The sequence below is a fragment of the Vigna unguiculata genome, chromosome 10 (assembly GCF_037176805.1).
Source record: "Vigna unguiculata cultivar grain cowpea cultivar isolate G323 ecotype 2 chromosome 10, ASM3717680v1, whole genome shotgun sequence".
Taxonomy (NCBI): domain Eukaryota; kingdom Viridiplantae; phylum Streptophyta; class Magnoliopsida; order Fabales; family Fabaceae; genus Vigna; species Vigna unguiculata.
Window position 1 is genome coordinate 43,150,733 of NC_140801.1, and position 6,475 is coordinate 43,157,207.

The 6,475-nt window shown below is 25.2% G+C and overlaps 1 long non-coding RNA gene across 1 annotated transcript; it reads left to right on the top strand.

The window, feature by feature from the left end:
- The first annotated feature begins 1,673 nt into the window (after window positions 1–1,673).
- Window positions 1,674–2,428, top strand: LOC146883259 (uncharacterized). The gene is made up of 2 exons (XR_014984873.1): window positions 1,674–1,802; window positions 1,980–2,428. It is a non-coding gene; the product is annotated as an uncharacterized LOC146883259 (long non-coding RNA).
- Window positions 2,429–6,475: the final 4,047 nt, after the last annotated feature.

The window sequence follows — 6,475 nt, forward strand, 5'->3', positions numbered from 1 at the left end:
CTTAGAACTTATTAAGTCCTCTTTAGGTCTCTCAAATATTTTTTAAGATACACATTTCATTATTTGTTTAATATTTTTATTTTTTGTTTATGTTTATGAGGTAGAATATTATTTTGATATTTTTTATATAATAATTTTTATTTTCTAATTCATTATTATACGTTTAATTTTATTACTATAATTGTATAAATAAATTTTATTTATCATAATATAATAATTTAATGTAATTGTAATGAATCTTTGTTATCATCATCCAATATATATCTGTCAACACCCAATTTGGTCCGGGTGAATAAAATTGTTTCTAAAATATCCAAAAAATAATTGGTAATAAATTGTGTTAAAAAATAATAAAATTAATTAAAAAAAGTTTCTTTAAATGTTATTTTAAAAAAAATATTTAAGTAAGTGTTTAAGTAATTTTTAGAAAATATGAGTTCAAAAAATAAAAGCTCAAAACAAAAATATAAAAATATAAAATGTTAATTTAAAAAATAGAAAATTAGATTTAGTTCATTTTATTTTAATATAGATAAAAATTTAAAAAATATAAAAAAAGTTGTAGCGTAAAGATGTTCGGACAGTTTCTTATTTTTTTTTATATTAAAAAATAATTAAAAAAAACTTCCATTACAGTTTCTTATTATTTTGTGTTTTAAAATAAAAAAGGAAAAACTTTTATTATAGTACAGTTTCTCGTCAGTTAGTGTTTTTTATCTTAAAAGGACCATTTTCATAACTAATCCACGGTTCCAACATTCTCCATTTTTCTACACACGCTCATTCGACGACATTAACTCCACCGTGCCGGTTTCTTTCTTTTTTTTTTTTCAAAAAGCGAAACCGTGTTCTCGGAAGCCGGTTTCTATATATTTTAAAAGTGAAGTCGTCTTTGGACCTGATGACTTCACTTTTTGGTTTTTTTTTTTTTTTTTACACATTCAACTTTATATATATATATATATATATATATATATTTTTTTTTAATTATATATTATTTAGTTTTTTTAAAATATTTGTTTAAGTAAAAATATGAAAAATAGTTTTAAAAAAATTCTAAAATACTTAATCGTTAAACCTTAATACAAAATTAAGAAGATAAAATGATACAAATTAAAAAAATATTAAAAAACCCTTCGATAATTATATTTGAATATTTAATTTGTTAATGTTTATTTTATTTGTGGTTTAGTTAGTCTACTAATTATCAAGTATCATTTAATAAAATACTAAATTTGTAAAATCAAACAAAGAAGTAGAGAACGTTTTGACCAAATCAGAAGAAACTGGAGAAAAAATCGCCATTGAGGATGTCACTTTATTTCTAACAAATATTTAAAAAAAAACTAAATAATATATAATTAAAATATATATATATATATATATATATATATATATATATATATAAAGCTGAATGTGTAAAAAAAAAAAAAAAAAACCAAAAAGTGAAGTCGTCAGGTCCAAGGACGACTTCACTTTCAAAATATATAGAAATCGGCTTCTCAGAGCACGGTTTCGCTTTTTGAAAAAATAAAAAGAAACCGGCACGGTGGAGGACGACTTCACCTTTAATGTCGTCCTCCGGACAACTTGACCCTATTTTGTAAAAAAAAATTCAACGGACCCATTTTTACAAATTCTTGGTCAAAATGACCCCTTTTTACAAAAAAACCAGCGGAAAATAGAAAGTAAACAACAATAGTACAACAAGTGGACCAGAAAACTTGGAATTGCAACAAAGGATAACTGAATAATTCAGAATCAAGAACGAAGGAAACGCAAAGACAAATTTGAAACATAAGGTGCACAGTTTCTATCGTTATGATGTTGTGTTCTTTATATTGATGGTGTATATTAAATGCAATGTGAATTTACAAGAAAAGAATAAAATTGAACATTGAGTTTACATGAGATAATTAATCATCCAACTAAAAATTAAAGTAATAGTAAAAAAGATTTGGGTTGGAGATTGGAAACAGAGAAGAGTTGAGCATGATCTTTCTTTCCTCTGTTGCTGGAATGGCACCGTGAGGAGTATTGGAGAAGAAAACTTTGGGGTTGGATGTGGATAAGAAACTTAGCCCTAACACGAGAGAGAAGAGGGGTGCCGTTCGTAGGAGATGGCAACGTCGTTCGAATGTTGCAGCAGTGCAGACAGCGACAACTCGACGACGTCGGAGTGGCGCTACTGGCGTTGGCTTTCTAGGACTGCGATAGAGGCGCGATCATGGAAGAAAGACGGAGCAGCGACAAGGCTTTCGATGCCGATCAAGGCCGTCGCCGACGGCTTTGGCAGTGAGTGTAGCGTCTGTGGTTGGTGGCAGCGTGAGATAGCTTAGGGTTTTTTGAGATAGATTTAATATTTTCTTTGTGCACCCCATAATTAACTCTTACAACACCATCTTAATTGAGTTACTAATTTCAATCATTTGGCATGCACCCCATAATTTACTCTCGCACCACCGATTAATTGGGTTAATAACTTCAAATGTTTTCGTCTGCACCTCCATAATTTAATTTCTATATCTCTGCAGATTTGTATCATAATTGGACCTTTTGTTTATTTTCTTTATTTCATGCACTCCAAAATGTAATAACTCCACACCCCTTTATTTCACTTTATGTACCTGCGTTTTCACTAAGCACACACCCCACTCCTTTATTTTCCTTTTTTATGCTAGGATGCCTTTACTTTATGCACCATGTGTTTCTCTATATGCACCTCATTCCCATGTGTGTAGTTTTTTCTCATTGCACCCACATATTCACTTATGCACTCTCATTTTCTAGTTCCAATTTTACCTTTTTCCTAATTAAATATCACATTTCAATCACATCATTTTCAAAAATAATAAAAATATTTTCAATTGAAATAAAAATTAAAATAGTTTTCAAAAATGATAAAAATAAAAGTTAATAATTATTTTCTTTATTTATTTATTTTTTAGTGTCTAATCGACCATTCGCGTCGCACGACACTTCCTTTCAAAATAAAAAAATTATAAAATTGTTTTGTTGTCTAATCGACCGTTCGCGTCGTACGACACTCTTTTTCAAAATATAAAAATCATAAAATGGTTTTTGTGTCTAATCGACCGTTCGCGTCGCACGACACTCTTTTTCAAAATATAAAAATCATAAAATAGTTTTTGTGTCTAATCGACCGCTTGCGTCGCACGACACTCCTTTTCAAAATATAAAAATTATCGAAATGTTTTGGTATCTAATCGACCGCTCATGTCGCACGACACTCCTTTTCAAAAATACAAAATATAAAAATGTTTTTAGTGTCAACCCGGCTGCACGTGTTGCATGACACTTAATTTCAAAAATGCCAAAAGACAACTTTAAAAATTAAATATTATAATCAAGTTTTATCAAGAACTACGTGATCCTTGATTCTTCATTGTGAATGGAGATACGTAGGAGCAGGGCAAGTCCTTGTCAGGTTCACTTCCCAAAAATCAAAAGGTTTTCCAAATTATTTTCAAATAATTTTATAAAGAATTACGTAACCATGATTTCTCTTTTTTTAATGAGAATATGTAGGACCAAGGTGAATCCTTGTCGGGTCATTTTTAATAAAAAAATAACAATTTTGTTCAATATTTTCATATTTATGGGAAAAATAAATATTTAAAATAAACACATCTCTTTTGCAAATTTAATTAAAGGTACCGCCTTTAGGCGGACGCTGTAGGGTGCTAATACCTTCCCTACGTGTAACCGACTCTCAGACCCTAAATTTGGTTTTCGCAGACTAAACTATGGTGGCGACTTCTAATTTCTGATACCAAATTAATTTATTTTTAGTTCGTCGTCCCGTCGCGATTTAGGTTGCGATAATATCGAAGTTCAAAAAATGAAATATCAATGTTAAAATTCTATTATTATTATCTATGTTAAACATCTTTGTTCTTTGTGTGATTTTGATCAAGTGATATATTATAACTTTGGCTTAAATATACATTTGGTCCCTATTTTCATTGTTTTTATTCAATTTGGTCTTCATTTTCGTTTTGTGTTCAATTAGGTCCTCATTTTCGTTAAATTTTGGTCAATTTGGTCATTTTCACTAACGGTGTTTAAATAATTAACGTTTTTGAACAATACATGGCACATGTAAGCTCCTTTTTTTAATTTTTTTTTAATTTTTTTTAATTTTTTTAATTTCAAAAAAATTGTCCACGTGTCAAGTCACAAGTGTGCCACATGTCAATGCTAGTGTCACATGTCACTTTGTGGTTGCGTTATTTTTTTTTATTTAATTTAGTCCATATATTTGTTATTTTTGTTCAATTTAATTCCAATTTTTGTTAAAATAAATCAATTTTGTCACTTTCGAATTGACATCAAATTTAATATCCTTTATACAAATTATATTAATATTTTTTCTTAAATTGGCATTTTTATTAATTATTTTTTAAATTCAATTATAAATTATTAAATTTAATTATAAATTGAATAAAATTCTTATATTTAATTGCGAAATAGAATATAATTATTTAAAATATTATAAGAATATAATTATTAAATATTTCTTTTAATATTTATATTTTAAAGTACTTTTAAAATTGATATTTAAAAGTATTTTAAATATTCAAAATATTTTAGAAAAGTAAACCAATATTTGTAAAATTAATATTTAAATATAAAATATTTTAGATTTTAATATCTAAAATGCCTTAAAAATATTAAATATTTTATATTTAAATGTCAATTTTATAAATGTTAATATATATTTTTAAAATTTTAATAATTCTATTCTAATAATATTTAAATAATTATATTCTATTTAACAATTGAATCTAAGAATTATATTCAATTTATAATTAAATATAATAATTTATAACTGAATTTCAAAAATAATTAATAATAATGTCAATTTTAAAAATTAAATAGTTTCATTTTAACAAAAATTGTGACTAAATTAAACAAAAATAATGATGTAGGAACTGAATTGAACAAAAATAACAAATATTGAGACTATAATTTTTTTGAAATTAAAAAAAAATTTAAAAAGATTAAAAAAAAAAACAAGAGCTGACACGTGACATGTACTGTTCAAAAACGTTAACTATTTAAACGCCGTTAGTCAAAAGGACCAAATTGACAAATTTGACGAAAATGAAAATCTAATTGAACACAAAACAAAAATGAGAACCAAATTGAATAAAAACAACAAAAATAGGGAAATGTATATTTAAGCCTATAACTTTTATTAGTGTATATAAGGAAGAGTTTTCCTTTTATATATTTTAAAAGATATATTTAAATTTTATCAACTAGGTTTCATTAGTGTTTGTTAATAAATGTTTTTGCTTCTTATGAATTTTTTTGTTTGGTATTCTAATTTGAAATGCATATAATTACAATTTTTTTCTTAATATTTGAAAATAAACAATTCTTTTAATATTAAATATTTATTAATATTATACTTCCTTTATCATAAATTTTTTATTATTTTATAAAAATTAATTAATTGATATTGAAATAGTAGAAAAATAAATACAAATACTGATACGAGTATATATTTATTATTCGGTAATACTTTTTAAATTTTAGTATAAAGGTAGAATGAGTTTTTCTCTAGGAATAGATATGGAATAATCACCTGTAAATAAATATGAGCTCTCTAAGGACCTCGTAAGAGGAACCTAATATCTATCAGAAACTTCAGGCTTCACATAATTCGTAATATGATATTAAATTTAATAGAATCTCTTATAGAATTTATAGAACTTTACATTAGATAAACTTAGGTGCTGTCTACCACATACCTTTCACACATAATCTTATCTAGGATGTCTACCACTTCATTATGTTATTGCCTCCATAATTCATATAGCCCCAAGCTATATAAAGCGCCAACTTAAATCCTTTTTCACATGAAACTATTTATTTTCTTAATACAACCTTCAAGTTCAAACTTGCTATTGGCTTAATTACCTTTTTGTTTTAACTTCTTTTAGTTTATATTATACTGAATTTAGTTTTCAAATTCATTTTGAAATGCTCTTTCTTAAAACATATGTTTTGAAATTATAAAATAGTTTTATATACATCATCTTTTATAATTTATAATTTTTTTAATTGAAATTTTTTTACTTGATTTACTCCTTATTCACGTGAATTTGTATACCTAATCATTCATAATGTCCTAGTTTCAAAGATTAAAGTACTCCAATTGGAAAATAATACTTTAATAAAGTTTTACAGACTAATTTAAATAAAAAGTACTATTTTATTATTTATTTTAATTAAAAAAATAAACAATTAATCTATTTTAATTCTATCTATAAAAAATTTGTCAAGTTATTATTATTTTTTCTTAATAAACTCATTTTTCTAGCCAAAAATAATATTATTTTATTTCTAATTCAAAATATTAATATTAAATTAGTTAAAATTTGTTTTAAATATTTGTTTTTTATAATATTTTGTATCATTAAATATTTTATGAAAGATTAATCTT